At 41.8% G+C, this 14,110-nt stretch overlaps 1 protein-coding gene across 2 annotated transcripts in view; it reads right to left on the bottom strand.

The window, feature by feature from the left end:
* The window catches only part of POC5 (POC5 centriolar protein), a 37,882-nt gene extending 34,109 nt beyond the window's left edge, over positions 1-3,773 (bottom strand). Inside the window, exon 1 of one of the 2 annotated variants that reach the window (XM_011959233.1) lies at positions 3,591-3,773. The gene's annotated coding sequence lies outside the window, so the exon portion shown is untranslated. The remainder of the gene's footprint in view (positions 1-3,590) is intronic. The other variant, XM_011959234.1, reaches the window with a different exon arrangement.
* Between the last annotated feature and the right edge of the window lie 10,337 nt (positions 3,774-14,110).

The raw sequence follows: 14,110 nt of genomic DNA, 5'->3' as shown, positions 1-14,110 counted from the left end.
ATGACCCAGGTGCTGAGATCTGAAAGATGAGAAGGTCTCATCCTGAAAGATAGATAAAAGACATAAACACAGTTGAAGATATTCTAGGCAGTATAGCAATGTAAGCAAAGACACAGAGTCATGGACATGTATGCCAGGAACAGCAAGCAGTTTGGTAAAGCCAAAGCAATGGGTGCAAAGCAAGGATTAGCTAAGGATGAAACAAAAAGTAAGGAGCAGCCAGATCACGGAAGGTCAAGATTTGTCATATTAAAAATCTGGGTGTTTATTTTAGACAAGTTATTGAAATATTTTTTAAAAGTTACATGATCAGAAAGATCATTCCAGCAGCGCTGAGGATGAATTTGGATATTAAGAAAGAGAGATCAGGCCGGGCGCGGTGGCTCACGCTTGTAATCCTAGCACTTTGGGAGGCTGAGGTGGGTGGATCACCTGAGGTCAGGAGTTCGAGACCAGCCTGGCCAATATGGCGAAACTCTGTCTCTACTAAAAATACAAAACAATTAGCCGAGTATGGTGGCAGGTGCCTGTAATCCCAGTTACTTGGGAAGCTGAAGCAGGAGAATAGCTAGAACCCTGGGGGTGGAGGTTGCAGTGAGCTGAGATCACACCACTGCACTCCAGCCTGGGTGACAGAGTGAGGCTCCGAGAAAGAAATGAAATGAAACGAAACGAAACGAAAAGAAAAGAGATCAATTGAGAGCTGACTGCAGTAGTCTAAGACATAAATGCTCTCTTTGGTAGTAATTAAGGAGATAAATGATGATCTAAGTCTACGAAATAGCAATGGGAAGGGGATGGAGGGTATGACTACAACATTGTGTTATGGTGATGGAAAGAGAAAATGATCAAGGGGTTAAAAATAACTGTTGGTGGCTTCCAGATTTCTGGTTTGGGTAACTAGATGGATAGTGCCACTCACCAAGGCAAGGAAGGTAGGAAGATGAGCAGGTTGCAAGGAAGGACAATGAGTTCCGTATCAGGTGAGTTGGGTGTGAGGTTGCCTCTGAGGCACCAGGGTAAAGCTGCAAGTTTGCAGTCTGTGGTCACACTGGCTATGCAGTGCACCACTCCAAGGACTGCCATTCACAATGGCTACACTGTGAATGGTGTTTCCTGGAGTTAAGCATTGTGGGAGCCCCGCATTGGAAGGTATAAGTTGGAGATCCAGTTTGAGGAATCATTGGCATAACGGGAACTGCTTAAAAAAGGGAATGGATGAGGTCGCCTACAAAAAAGGAGTGTGAGAGAAAGCTCTCATCCTGAGGTCCTGTATTAGTACGTTTTCACACTGCTAAAAAGAACTGCCCAGGTCAGGTGCGGTGGCTCACGCCTGCAATCCCAGCACTTTGGAAGGCCGAGGAGGGCAGATTACGAGGTCAGGAGATCAAGACCATCCTGGCTAACATGGTGAAACCCCATCTCTACTAAAAACACAAAAAATTAGCCAGGCATGGTGGGCACCTGTAGTCCCAGCTACTCAGGAGGCTGAGGCAGGAGAATGGCGTGAACACAGGAGGCGGAGCTTGCAGTGAGCTGAGATCGCGCCACTGCTCTCCAGCCTGGGTGATAGTGTGAGGCTCTGTCTCAAAAAAAAAAACCAAACATAAAAATTCCCAAAAAACTGCCCGAAACTGGGTAATTTATAAAGAAAAGAATTTTAATTGACTGATAGTTTTGCATGTCTGGGGAGGCCTCAGGAAACTTAAACATGGTAGAAGGGGAAGCAGGCACGTCTTAGATGGTGGCAGGCAAGAGAGTAAGTCAGAGAGTCCAGGAAAAACTACCATTTATAAAACAATCAGATCTCATGAGAATTCACTATCATGAGAATAGCATGGGAGAAATCACCCTTATAATCCAATCACTTCCCTTCCACTACATGTGGAGATTACAATTGAGGATGAGATTTGAGTGGGGACACAAAACCTAAGCATATCAGGTCCCTACACCCAACTTGTATGTAATATTTTTATCATAAATGCAAATGTGTATTTTTCTAGAAAGAAGATCTTTAGCTTTAAATATGTGTTCAGAGGGGACTATAGCCCTAATAAAGTTGAGGACTACGACTGTGAGTGAGAAGAGGGTTAAAGCCAGAACCACTAACATCTAAAGGGCAAGAGAACAGTCAGCAAAGAAGAGTCAGCAAAGTCAGAACATTAGAACTATGGGAGCAGCATCACAACTTTGAGAAACTTTGAAAAGAGAATAGAGTTAGATGCCAAAGAACCATGAGGAATGGATAGAATTTGGCGATTAGGAGGTTGCTGTGACATTTGCTTGAACAATTTCAGTGTAAAGTAAAACAATTTCAGGTCTCAGTTACAGTGGGCTGAAAAATAAATGAGAGATGAGGAAATTGAAGTAGAAAAGTAAGATACAGGGAAAAGTGCAAAAATAGAATGGAAACACAGGCTGGAACTAGATTGTGGAAAGGAAAGTTCAACTTTTTCCAGTGAGTATCACTGTGCATACACATGCTAAGTAAACTAAATCTCAGCATGACTGTCTTTCGTTAAGCCAATTAGGGAGGATAAAATAAGAGCACGTATCTGCAGCAAAGAATGGCTGCTTCACTGACTTCAAATCTACCACTGGGATAACTTGGTCTATTTACATTTTTATTCACTTCTTTCTTCAGGATTTGAGACCAGGCAGGTAACACGGGTGGGGAGTGGGGTGGTGCTGATTATTTTAAAAATGAGCTAGTTAAGTACGGTCAGATCTCAAAAACTGTTTCTTAATACGGACACTGCAGACACAAAAAAACCCACTGCACTTTTGGAAAATATGCTATCTCCCACCTGCCTTGCTTTATGCCAACAAAGTATGAGTTATTTGAAACTCTAGAACAGTAGCATTTTCCTGTTTCTAGGTTCAGAAACGAAGGAGAAAAATGAAAACTGCTTTAATGGGTGGCAGATGTACATTAGTTCACTACATTTTCAGTAGTTTCTAATCCAAGGTATCAGAAAACAAGACCAAAACTTTTGTGAGCTTCTCTGTTGCCAGAGACATAAAATAACATCTTGGTAATTACCAGGCTGACAGGAAAACAGGGGTCTGGGAATTCAAATGGAACCACCAAGAGTCAAAGGAAGAGCGAATTAACATGCAGACTAGCAGCAGGGTGATGTGCCCTGTGCCCTTCATCAGGCCTAGCTGCACGCAAGGAGAGGGGGTGCGCCAGCCCCTCCCCAAGGCAGGGACTAGAAGCAAAGGAGAAAAGTCATTGCAGTAAGCAAAAGGCCAGAAGTTTTCTTCCATCACCTTCCGACCCAGCCTGTTTAAAGAAAAATCTTACGTAAACACAACAGAGCTTTATACATGGTTATTTTTTCTCAACGTTTTAAGTGACAGGAGCCTCTGATGACGGTAACCGCTTAGCATCCCTCACACCTGCTCTCTTCCTCTTCCTGCACGCCTCGGAGGGGAACTTTGAGACCTTCCAGCACAACAGCTGAATCACCCGTGTATGGGGAAGAGCCCCGGGGCAGGAAGCCCGCGCCAGGGAACTTGAAATCGCACTCCACTACTTTCGCCAGGGATGCAGGGACGCAGGGTGTGCCCGGAGCGCTACTACCCACCGTCGCCGCTCGCGACCAAATCCCGACTCCTCGCTCTGCGCCTCCTAGCCGCGTCGCAGCTGCAGTCTCAGCAAGTGCAGAATCAGCACGCACAGCCGCTACCCAGAGAGCAACCTGACAGTTTCAAACTGCAGGGAGGAATTAAGGACAGCCTTGTGCATTGGTCCTTTGTTTCAGCAATCTGCCGTTTGATTGGTCCGAGAGCTGGGGGCGGGGCTTTGGGCCGGTGCCGCGAGAAGTCGGAATTACTTTGGAGAGCCCCGTCCCCTGGCTCCACCGGTCGGCAGGGGGCGGGGTCCTAGGGAGCCCCACCCAGCGACAGTGGGGATTAAATACTGCGCGTGCTCAGTTCTGTCCAGCGGCTGCAGGCTGCTAAGTGGCTCCGGGAGCTGATTTGGTTAGAGGCTGTTGAGCAGGGATGAAGTTGGTTAATGCCGTGTGCTGTTGGCTTTCAACAATTCCGGTAGCCTAGGTATGAGTCCTCATGCTTTCGTCTGCATAAGAACAATACGAAATTCTGAGCCAGGTGTGCTGGCTCATGCCAGTAATCCCAGCACTTTGGGAGGCCGAAGTGGGAGGATTGCTTGAGTCCGGGAGTTTGAGACCAGTCTGGGGAACACAAGGAGACCCTTTCTCTATAAAAAATTAAAAACAAAAACAAAAAAATCTGCATCATCCACAGATCCCCTGCAACATAATCACTTGGAGGTGCTTTTTTTTTTCTTTTTTCTTTTTTGAGGTGGAGTCTCGCTCTGTCCTCCAGGCTGGTGTGCAGTGGCACTATCTCGGCTCACTGCAACGTCCGCCTCCCAGGTTCAAGCGATCCTCCTCCCTCAGCCTCCCGAGTAGCTGGGATTACAGGTGCCCACCACCACGCCTGGCTAATTTTTGTATTTTTAGTAGAGATGGAGTTTCATCTTATTGGCCAGGAAGGTCTCAAACTCTTGACCTCAGGTGATCCGCCCTCCTCGGCCTCCCAAAGTGCTGGGATTACAGGCGTGAGCCACCACGCCCGGCCGGAGGTGTTGATTCCTTCGGTGGTGGACACCGTCAGGAAATCTGAATTTTTAATACACACTGCCAGTGATTCTGATGCAGGAGTCTGCAGACCACGCTTTGAGAAATTGCTAGTCTAGGCTGGACGTGTTGGCTCACGCCTTTAATCCCAACACTTTGGGAGGACAAGGCCAGCGGATCACCTGAGGTCAGGAGTTCGAGACCAGACTGGCCAACATGGTGAAACCCCATCTCTACTAAAAATACAAAATTTAGCCGGGTGTGGTGGCTTATGCCTGTAGTCCCAGCTACTCCGAAGGCTGAGGCAGAAGAATCCCTTGAACCCAGGAGGCGGAGGTTGCAGTGAACCAAGATTCCACTACTGAACTCCTGCCTGGTGACAGAGTGAGGCTCTGTCTCAAAAAACAAACAAACAGAAAAACAAAATTGGTAGTCCAGTTTTAACTAATCTCAAATGTGTCAGACTTCAAGATAGAGCCTTCTGGTGAAGTTTTGACCTTAGAATAAGATCATAATTATAATATAGCTTTACCATCTACTCACTGTCACCTTGGATAATACTGCTCACATAGTAAGGTGATAGGAGATTAAAAGAATTAATACATCTAAAACACCTAACACACAAACATAGAGTCTTTCAACTTATATTGGCAACAGATAGGCTAGAGGTATAAGGACCCAGATGGCAAAGGTGCTTAAGTAGCCCAGACTGGGGTTCTCCAATCTGAAGAACAAATACTGAGATCTGGGTGAGTTTTCAGGCTCCCTTCTTTACCTCCAGGATAAGGTTTCTTTTTTCTGCAGATAAAATGGCATAACCTGGGTCTCACTCTCATGTTGGCAGAACCAGACCTCTACAAACAATGAAATAAGAAAGAGCACCAGAAGTTTCTTTGGCATAAGTTATGTTTGTTCTCCCGCCTTTTTTCCCCATGCTTATTATATAGGACAAATTCCTATTAATAGCTGCAAATTCATACTTGGTTCTAGTATTTGTTTTTAAATTGAATTGCCTTTTGGTGACCCCATACACTATAATTGATACCGAATCACTCTTCTGGTGCCCTTCTGCCAGTAGGTTCCAAGTTTCTCTTTTCTGTCTTCCTTTTGGGGAAGGAGAGATTTTTATTGAAAACCATTTAGTCAGCAATCCCCATTCTCCTGTAAAACTGTAGAGAGGAAGAGACAGAATCTTGTCTGGATGTTATGAATTTAGAACTGATATCTTTTCTCAAGGTTCCTAGAGAGGGAGGGAAAGAGAGAGAGAATTTAAAGCCTCCACAAACCCATAATAACTTGGTTGCCAGTTTGAACCCTTCATAATTATTTATTCATTCAACAGATATTTAACATCTGTCATAGGCAAAGCAAATTTTTGTTGGTGCTGGGGATAGAGTGGTGAGCAAAACACAGTCTGCCCTCATGGAACTAAGTCTAATGGGAAAAACCAGTATCAAACCAACAAATCCACCACACATAGGAATACATAACAGCTGTGTGAACCTGGGCAAGCTGCATAACGTCTCTGTACTTCAGTTTCTGTATCTGAAAAATGAGGATAGGAATTCGCTCACTGAGAATTAAATTAACGTAGGTGCTATTCCTATCCTCATGTTTCAGATAGAGAAACTGAAGCACGGAGAGGTTATGCAGCTTGCCCAGGTTCACGCAGCTGGTAAGAACAGCGTCGGAGTCCATGTTCTTATCACTCAAGATGTTCTGTTGGGGACAGCATGCCATGGTCTTGAGGTAAGAAAGGGCTGGTATCTGGATAATAACAAATACCAGTAAGACTGGAACTTAGTGAGGAGAAAGTGGCACAGGATGAGGCTGCAGATGGAGGTCGGGGCCCAACTATGCAGGACTTGTTAAGAATTTGAGATTTTAAGTTCAATGGGATGTATTTTAGATGTTCAGGAGAGAGATGAGGACAACTTGAACTAGAGGAGTGGCAAAGGAGACGGAGAGAAGACAGAAATGAGATACAGTTGTCACTTGCTATTCCTAGGGATTGGTTCCAGGACCACTCCCGCTGTCTTCCCCTCCCAACCCCACCCTGCCAATGTAAATACCAAAATTGAGGATGCTCAATTCTCTTATATAAAATGGTATAGTATTTGCATATAACCTACACACATCCTCCCATATACTTTAAATAATCTCTAGATTACTTATAATACCTAACATAATATAAATATATGTATATAAATGGTTGTTATATTTTATTGTTTTTTTATTTGTATTATTTTTTACTTTAAAATTTTTACTTTTTTGAGTAATTTTGATCTATAGTTGGTTAAATCTACTGATGTGGAACCTGAGGATATGGGGGCCAACTGTATGTTTTGGAGGTATAATTGATGGGACTTGGTGATAGGACTTGGACTGTATCTGAGATGAAGAAGAGAAAAGTGTTAAGGACTCCAGGTTTCAGGTTTCTCGCTTGAGCAACTGAGTGGATGGCAGCATTAGATATTGAGAAAAACACTGGAAGAGGAGCAGGTTTTGAAAGGGGAAGATCAAAATTCAATTTTAAACATTCTTTAAACATGAAATGCCTGGAGATACCCAAGTGGAGTATCCGTTAGACCATTGAACTTAATGTCTAGAGCTCAGAAAAGAGGTCGCTGCCTAGATATATAAACTGGGTGGCTTTTGCATATAGATTTTGTGGAGGATTGCAAAAATGGCTCCAATTCTACATCTCTCCAGGTATTGATGTCCAGTGCCATGTAAGCTCACTTGGAGTTCTTCTCTGCTAATGACCAATAGAATGTTAACAAGTATGATGCAAGCAGAAGTTTCAAAATACTTATGTGCTTGGCTTAGCTTGCTCTTGCTCTCTGTTACAACCATGAAAAATATGCCTGGGCTAGCCTACTGGAAGATGAAAGACATATGTAGTAGAGCCAAGTTGCCCCAGTCATCCTAGCCAAGGCCATCCTAGGTCAGCCTATAGCCATTTGACTCCCCAACAGGTGTGTGAATCTAAGAACCACCCAGACAGCCTACAGAGACATGAACTCAATTAATATTGATTGTTTGAATCACTGTGTTTAGGGTGGTTTGTTACATAAACGTATTATGACAACAGACAACTGATACAGATGCAATTTAAAGCCAAAGAACTAGATGAGACAATCTAGTGGGGGAGAGCAAAATGAGTAGAGAAGAGGATTTGGAACTGAACCCTGATGTCCTCTAATGTTTACAGGTTGGGTAGCAATGGAGGAGCCAGCAAAGGAGACTGAGAAGGAGGTGCTGGAGAAGTGGGAGGAAAACCAGCAGAGGCTTCAGTAAAATGCTAGTGAAGTGACTATTGTGTTTGACAATATGGAGGTCCCCCATGTCTTGGCCCTTCCATGGGCCCCAAGTTCTGAACGTCCTCTAGTGCCTGTCTTCTTTCCATCTCTAACGTTTTTGGTTAAGCCACTGCTGAATTTGGCTTGGACTGTTTCTTGATTGTATACCTTCATTTCTTCTTTCTACAACTCACTCTTCACACTGCTGATAACTATCTTCTTAAAATAGCACTGGATTGCATCGCCTATCCAAAAGCCTTCCATGGTATTGCATGGCATCCAGAGCTTTCCTAAACCAAGCCCCACCAAACACCAAAAGGACTATGCTGAAGTCCCCAGATGTACCACTTATCAGGTAGGAAACTTTGGGACAGGTGTACATTCTTTATATGCTTGAGTTTCATCTCTTTAAAATTGAGAAAGTATTAGAACATATAAAATCTAACTCTATATCTAAACCAGGACCTGAACCTAAATCTATTGTGTCTCCCTCTCTTTCTCTGTCTCTCAATATCAGTTCCCTCCTGCTCTAGTAAAATAATTGAAGCTGAGCATATGGCTGCATAGCAAGACTACATTTTCCACCTACCTATCAATTAAGTGAGACCAGAAGCCATAGAGTGTGAGTGGAAATGCAGTGTACCACTTCCTGAACTGGGATTTAAGACATTAGGTATGCTTCCTCCAAGTCTTCTCTTTTCCCACTATGTTGGGCTGCATGACCATGTGGAATATAACTCCCCTGCTAGTTCTGTAGTATGAGAAAGCATCATTTTTAAAAATGTCCTTATATTTGAGGGTCAATTTGTTATGGCTTTTAACTAACACCACATCTACACCTCTGCAGATGGGTATATAAAGTTGTTGAGAAGTAATGTATGTGAAAGCACTGTGCAAAATTTTAAAGTAAGGCAGCCAGGTGAGGTAGAAAGAACATAGAATTTGGATTCTTAAGACCTGGGATCCAGCCTTTCCTAAGATACAGGCATAAAGTTAAGATGACTTTAGGCACCTGTTGGAAAGCATCTAATAATTTACACTAATATGATTATTAGTGGAATAATAATATATTAGTGGAAATTATTTTTATAATAATAATATTAGTGGAAAGAGTTGATACCTATGTTATTTTTGCTGGACATGTGTTAGGGCACTGATTTGAAACCTGTTTCTTTTTAAGGTCATCCATGATTCACTTAAAAATCCTTCACCGTATTATCTCTTCACTCTATTATTTGTTTAGCTGGGACTTTAAGAGAACATTCCTCACTCTAGGGATCTTTAAAACTGATGACTCTTGTCCAGGGTAGCAACCACAGTCTAGCCTGTTACTTTCATTTTATGAAGGAGGAATTTAGACCAAGAGGGATCTATATTTGCTTTATTTGAGTTGCAAATCTGGAGAGAGAGAGAGAAAGAGAGAGAGAGATCTGGAGTGGGAGTGGAGATGGGTGCAGATTTTAGGGACAGGGCCCTTACTAGGGCCTACATCTAGGTAGAGGCTACCGTGATGTTCCCGAAGAATTTGATTTTTTTGAAAAATATAATTTCAACTTTAATTTTAGATTCAGGAGGTACATGTGCAGGTTTGTTACATGAGTACATTGCATGATGCTGGGGTTTGGGATATGAATGATCCCATAATGCAGGTAGTGAGCGTAGTACCCAATAGTCTTTCAGCCCTTTTTCCCCACCCTGCCAGTAGTCCACCAGTGTCTATTGTTGCATCTTTACACCCATGAACACCCAATGTTTAGCTCCCACTTATAAGTAAGAACACAAAGTATTCGGTTTTCTGTTCCCCTGTTAATTTGCTTAGGATAGTGGCTTCCAACTCCATCCATGTTGCTGCAAAGGACACGTTTTCATTTCTTTTTTTTTTTTTTTAAGAGATGGAATTTGTTATGTCGTCCAGCCTGGTCTTGAACTCCTGGCCTCAAGTGATCCTCCCATCTTGGCCTCCCAAAGTCCTGGGATTACAGACATGAGCCTATCACGCTGACATGATTTTATTTTTTTATGGCTGTGTAGTATTCCATGGTGTAGATGTACCACATTTTCTTTATTCAACCCAACATTGATGGGCACCTAGATTGATTCCATATCTTCGCTATTTTGAATAGTGCTCTTATGAACATACGAGTGCAGGTGTCTTTTTGGAAGAACAATTTATTTTCTTTTGGATATTTACCCAGCTATGGGATTGCTGAGTTGAATGGTAGTTCTGTTTTAAGGACTTGATTCTTTACAAGCTAGCCCCGCATCTGCTTTTCTACCAGACTTCTAGACTCACAGATTATCTTCCCTTCTTTTTCATCTTACCCACTCATCAGTTCAAATATATCTGCCTTTGTTATAGCCTCTCAGGCTGGACTTTGTTTCTCCAGGGTACAAGTGGCTGACATAATGACTTAATCTCCACAGTTGAGAGAAGCAAAAGCCTCCAGAGCTTTCTGTTCCCTGTAAACTTTTTAGCACTGGCCTCCTGGAAACAATGCCCTGGTTTTTCTAAGTCAGAAAAGTGACTTGATGGTGAAATCTGAGTTCAAGTAGGACGGTGTGCAAAGATTGTGGTAAATTAATTTTGACCAAGTGGCTCACAATACAGGTCCCAAATAGAACTTCTGTAGTTAGAATACACAGTCTATTTACAACCTCTTCACACTCCGAGAGCCATTTAACTGAGGCAGAGCAGAAGGAGAAAGACCCTATCAATAAGGCAAAAATGTAGAGTAAATGATGGTTATTACGGATACAGTAGTCTACATATGAGGCAGTTCACTGCTTTGCTGTGGACTAAGGGCTTATTCAGAGTATTTTGATTCTCTGGATTCTACAGGCCTGGCTCTGTTATTGCAGAAGGGAGTTCATTTCTTGGCCCTCATCATCAACCTTCTGCTCTTCCTAATTATAAACACTCATTCTTAAACCTCTCTAGTAGTCTCTTCTAGCCGTATAAAAATTTCCTTACCCTTAGCATTTCTTTCTCCTGATAAAACACTCTAGCACTAGCTGTGAGAGGCAGGATTAATTAGCTTTTCAGAGAACAGTATTACTGAGTTTGAGTACTATACAGATGCTGTATTCTTGGATCTTTAGGGCTTCTGAGGGTGAGTTTGCCGATCAGGGTCATTCAGCTCAATAATAAGAATCTATGCAATTCTAAATTATGACCCTTCCTTCCTTTATCTTTTCTTCCCCCTCTTTTTTTTAATGGAGGGAAGGGAAGAGAGGCTAGATCTGGTATTTTAAAGCAGATTTGAAATGTTGTGGAAGAACTCGTTTCCTGTCTTTGAAAGCACCATTCTAATTATTTTTTTGTAGTTACCTTTTGTGTGCAAGGGGTCATGCCAATCAATCTACCTCACATCTATAAACATATCCCAAAGCTTAATTGTAGATCTGTTGTTTGTAACTTGAAATGCATTTTCCTACAGAAAAATGAAAATGTTATAATTCCAAGGTCAGCTCAATTATGAGTCCATAATAGGGCTGAAACATTGTTTGCAAGCATTGTTTGCAGTGTGGTAGAAAACCATACTGTTGCAAGGCTAGTAGATTTAACCAACAGGAGGAATAATGCTAAATGAGAAAAAAGCTTCCTGTATTTTTATCTTGAATGCCTATGAAAAAGAAAAATAATGATATGGTAGGAGTGGTGATACACTTATTTACTTAGAGGAGGCTACAAAAAATGTATTGAACTTAGGGAATTGATGGGGAGGTAGCAGGAGAGGAGCAGACATGACGAGCTTAGTGGGAAACAGATACGTGTTTTCTGCTCTGAGACATACCCTGTGGCTGCCGTGCTCCTGGCCCCTTTGGAGCATCTGTATCTCCCAATCTCACACAAGTTACTGTGTGAGTTGAAATATTAGTTTCCCTATACACAGCCTGTGTGTGTCTTAATATGTCTCTATTTCACAGTCTGTGGGAGGATAGGTAAAAGGAGATTGGGGATCCTAGGTCACAGTCTCCATCCTGTAGCTCACCAGTTGGGGTCTATTTTAAGTCTGATTAGTGGAGATACTAATCTTCATTAGCAAGGTCTTCAGGTGACTTGTCTTAGTGGAATAAGTGTGGTAATAAGAAATGGAAAACTCAATTTAAATGGCCCTGAATCCATCCATTAGCACTCAATATATGAAACTGGTTGAAGGATGAATTAGTATGGCTAAAGTAAATGACCATCATTGCCCATTGCATTTGGCAAGTCAATATGCTGAGACATTGGGCTGCAGAAGAGAAAGAGATTCAATTACAGGGCAGACAAATGAGGAGATGGGAGGAAATCTCAAATCGATCTGCCCTGGAGTTTGGGGCTAGGGTTTTTAAAGGTCTTGGAGTGGGCCAAAGTGTGGAGATTGTTGATTGCTTGAAGAGTGCAAGGTGAAGTCATGGGACAGGGAGATGAAGAAACTGTATTCTCATGCTTATTCCTCTGTGAGCGTCTTTGAACTGTTTCCCTGGAACTCAGGATCTGAAAAATCTCTTAAGCAATCCTTAAACAGAAGCTTTATGATTCTGATGTCAGCAATTCTATCAATAGGAACAATGGGGATACAAATCGTATCTAGTGACTTTCAGTTACAAGGAAATGGGCCAAAGTGCAGCTTGATTAATATAATTATAACTATATTTCTGTCTAGAATTCTTGTTAACCCTGTAGGAGGATGGCTTATTGACTTTTCTTTAGTTTTTAAAAATTTTTAATTTCTGTGGGTACATAGTAGGTGTATATATTTATGGGGTGCTTGAGGTGTTTTGATACAGGCATGCAATGTGAAATAATCACATCATGGAGAATGGGGTATCCATCCCCTCAAGCATTTATCTTTTGTGTTACAAACAATCCAATTATACTCCTTTAGTTATTTTTAAATGTACAATTAAGTTATTGTGGACCAGTCACCCTGTTTTGCTATCAAATAGTAGGTCTTATTCATTCTTTCTATTTTTTTGTACTCATTAACTGTCCCCATCTCCCTCGCCAGCCCCTCAATTACCTTCCCAGCCTCTGGTAACCATCCTTCTACTCTCTATGCCCATGAGTTCAATTGTTTTGATTTTTAGATCCCACAGATAAGTGAGAACGTGATGTTTGTCTTTCTGTGCCTGGCTTATTTCACTTAGCATAATGATCTCCAGTTCCATCCATGTTGTTGCAAATGATAGGATCTCATTCCTTTTTCTGGCTGAATAGTGCTTCATTGTGTATATGTACCACATTTCCCTTATCCATTCATCTGTTGATGCATACTTAGGTTGCTTCCAAATCTCAGCTATGGTGAGCAGTGCTGCAACAAACATGGGAGTGCAGATATATCTTTGATGTACTGATTTCCTTTATTTGGGGTATATACCCTGCAGTGGGATTGCTGGATCATGTGGTAGCTCTAGTTTTAGTTTTTTTGAGGAACTTCCAAACTCTTCTCCATAGTGGTTGTACTAATTTACATTCCCACTAACAGTGTACAAGGCTTCCCTTTTCTCCACATCTTTGCCAGCATTTGTTATTCTCTATCTTCTGGATATAAGCCGTTTTAACTGGAGTGAGATGATATCTCGTTGTGGTTTTGATTTGCATTTCTCTGATAATGAGTGATGTTGAGCACCTCTTCATATACCTGTTTGCTATCTGTATGTCTTCTTTTGAGAGATGTCTATTAAAATCTTTTGCCCATTTTTGATTATATTATTAGATTTTTTCCTATAGAGTTGTTTGGGCTCCTTATATATTCTGGTTATTAATACCTTGTCAGAGGGGTAATTTGCAAATATTTTCTCCCATTCTGTGGGTTGTCTCTTCACTTTGTTGATGATTTCCTTTGCTGTGCAGAAGCTTTTTAACTTGATGTGATCCATTTGTCCATTTTTATTTGTAAATCTTTATGTTGAACTCTGATGAAGAAATGTGCTATTTTATGTAAATGTTTATGTTTAACTTTGATGAAGAAATGTGCTATTTTATGTTGCAGAAGCACAGCCTTCTGTTGAGCGATCTTTTAGAAGGAAGTCCCTTTCCTGTCTTGAGTCTTCATAAAATTAACTTGCTTTCTTCTAAAAATATCTGCCCATCACTATTATTTAGAATTCTTCTTTTTCCGAGACTGTTCATCTATTAGGATTTTCTTTCCCCCAGAGTCCCTGTTTTTTCCTTTACTCCTAATGAAGAATAGACTGTCTCTTCATTGAAAGATT

This window comes from Colobus angolensis, unplaced genomic scaffold (assembly GCF_000951035.1).
Source record: "Colobus angolensis palliatus isolate OR3802 unplaced genomic scaffold, Cang.pa_1.0 Scaffold49, whole genome shotgun sequence".
NCBI classification, from domain to species: domain Eukaryota; kingdom Metazoa; phylum Chordata; class Mammalia; order Primates; family Cercopithecidae; genus Colobus; species Colobus angolensis.
This window is presented reverse-complemented; position numbering and strand designations above follow the sequence as displayed.